Raw genomic sequence first — 2785 nt, forward strand, 5'->3', positions numbered from 1 at the left:
AGTTACCATGGTAACTGACTATGAGTATAAGTTACCTCTCTTTCAGAAACAGGCTTGACTTACTCTGCTTTCTCGGGTTTGACAAACCTTCCATTCTGAAACGGAAAACCCAGAGTTTCCCTCATTTCAGGGTTAACATACTCAGTTTTAACTTAACCTCCTTTCTGAAACGGGCCTTTACAGTGTGAAATGTGTTTTGACTGGAAATGACATCCGCGACGAGTCCTACAACCAATGAGAGAGCACGATTCAGAGCAAGAGAAAGTTCAGTGGGAGGAGTCGTAATAGACCCGCAACAGAACATCAGCAAGCAACCATTCTCCTTCATATTCTTGTTTATTTTTATTTCTTATTTTTTTCACTGCAAATCAGTGTACAGACAACTTGGACTGCAAGCTTTTTGCAGGCTACAATTTTTGACAGAAACAAATTCATTATTGTGTGATCTTACGTTATTTCCCGTATCAATTCTTGTGTGTTTGGTTGTGAAACGTAGTTTGTAGACCAGACAAAATTGTCGGCGATTCTTCCTAATGAAAAGTTTTGTAATGTGTGGCCCCCTGTGGCCGATTCATCGTGTAGTTTGCAACAACAGCAACTACATGGAACCCCAGAGAGTCGTGCAGTGAGAGAAGAGCAGCGATCCAACGACTTTGAAAATCGTGCAGTGTGAACCCGGCATAAGATAAAAGAAACACTGTGTTTGTGCGTTTATAGTGCTAACTTTGCATGAGATGGCCGTTTCACTAATCAGAGATACGGAGTCACTCTTTAAGGACAGCAGGTCGCTACTGTTGAGTTCAGTGCCGTCGCTGGGACTCACATTGCGACTGGAATCGGTGTGCACCATGTCCTCATGCGTCACAGATAAACTTATGTCCTCCGCCTGGCCTGATGAGACCTGCAATACACAAATACACATTCAAAATGTCAGCAAAAACAGAAATTACACACTAAATTAATAATATTTCAAATTCAATCTGAATTCGTTTCAAAGACTACACAGTGGTCCATGTCTGTTACAGTACTACCTAAAATAAACTTCTAGCAGATTAAACACAACATATTTAAACGTAAAAGTCGGTAGTTGTGATGGTTTCAGCAGTTTTGGTGGAGGTTAGCAGCTCATTCCACCAGAGAGGAACAGAGAGGGTGAAGGTTTTGGAAAGCGACTTCATGCCTCGTGTGAAGGAACAACAAGACGCTGCGCATATCATAGCTGTCAGGAGGGAGCGTGTTTTTGAAATGGATGTTATGAATCTTATCATGAATGAATCATTGATTGTATGTGTCAGATTTGACATTATTTTACACCTTGTAATGTTTACATTTTATGATTTATTTTGATCTCTTCTCTGATGATGTTGACTCTGATGTTGATTCTGATGACCACCACGATGATCCAAATAATCCCAGATGGACAAAATCAAGCCCTGCCCTATTTTTTTCTACTTCGAGAAGCCGTTTCACTTGGATATATATGTCATAATAGAGAAAAAAACTGCACTTTCGACTATAAGCTCACATTCAATTTTGAGTGCAATGAACACATAAAAAAACGATCAACAAGCAATGGAAAGAGCAAAGTCTCAGCCCTACATTTTTGATATAATCTTTATTGATAATCCATTACACTCTGATATGAGTTTTCCCCTGAGAAACTGTTCCCCAAAAAAACTTTGCATTCACTCGCAAAATATTTGCGTTCTCTCGCAAAAATATTATGTTCCCCTAAGAAATTTTGTATTTGCTCACAAAAGCACTGAAATACATTGTTTCCAATACTTTTGCAAGACAACACAAATATTTTGCGAGTGAATGCAAAGTTTCTTAGCTGAATGCAAATGTTTTGCGAGAGAATGCAAAAGCATTGAAATATAAATATATATTAAAATACTGTTCATCAAAACGATGGACACTATTTTGAATGATCTAGTTTAGGTGCTTACTTTGAATTATCAGTCTAGGTGCTAACAGATCAAATGAATATTTTCAAAAAACAATTCAAACAAGAATAGTGCAGAACCAGTGTGATTCTCAACACATCAACACAGATCCTCAACATGAAACAAACCTCAGCGATCAATTTCAATAGAACATGAAGTCTTTCAGCTCTCCGTGACATCTCTTAAAATTCCCTTATGTGAAGCTATTTATCATATAAAACAATTATTTTGCAGACATGATGCGAGTTACATTCGTTTGTGCCATGGAAGAGAATGAAAAGACTCGTCTTACTTGTTGCATGCAATTAAAGTCCAACAAAAAGACACAGGAAACAGTTTAATATCTCATAGAGACTGTAATTACCCGGTGAGAGTCCCATGGGACCTCATTACTGAAACACTCTCATCACACAAATCGCTTATAAAAACACTCTCCTCCAGCAGTAAAGCACACACACACTCGAGCCATTCAATAAAAGAGACACATCAATCAGTCCAGTGCAGTCCACTCTTGAGAAACAGCACTGCTGCATCTTTACATAATTATGACACCAATTTACACTATAAAATGGCCTAACCCTCTTACTGACAGCAATCAGAATAAAGTTGATTGATAATCACAAATAAAGTAACGATGAGAGGACTCAAAAATAGACATCTACATTTTGTCCCCCCCCCCCAAAAAAAAAAAAAACACCAAGAAGCAATCTTTTTTCATGTTGAGTATTCAATATGAAATATTTTTGTGAAATTATTTTTATGACAATTAAAAATATTTGCCTGCCAAATTGTTAGTACCATATTGTACAGTCAGGACAGGTCTGGGGGGGGGGGGGGGG

The 2785-nt window shown here is 38.0% G+C and overlaps 1 protein-coding gene across 4 annotated transcripts in view; it reads right to left on the reverse strand.

Moving 5' to 3' along the window:
- LOC107679978 (ankyrin repeat domain-containing protein SOWAHC-like) overlaps positions 1-2785 on the reverse strand; it is an 83157-nt gene that overhangs the window by 59619 nt on the left and 20753 nt on the right. The window contains exon 1 of one of the 4 annotated variants that reach the window (XR_001633106.1): positions 725-880. The exons of the other annotated variants lie outside the window; for them this stretch is intronic. The gene's annotated coding sequence lies outside the window, so the exon portion shown is untranslated. Of the gene's footprint in view, positions 1-724; positions 881-2785 lie in introns of those variants that run through there. 4 annotated transcript variants of the gene reach the window in all.

This window comes from Sinocyclocheilus anshuiensis, unplaced genomic scaffold (assembly GCF_001515605.1).
Source record: "Sinocyclocheilus anshuiensis isolate Anshui unplaced genomic scaffold, SAMN03320099.WGS_v1.1 scaffold528, whole genome shotgun sequence".
In the NCBI taxonomy this organism is placed as follows: Eukaryota; Metazoa; Chordata; class Actinopteri; order Cypriniformes; family Cyprinidae; genus Sinocyclocheilus; species Sinocyclocheilus anshuiensis.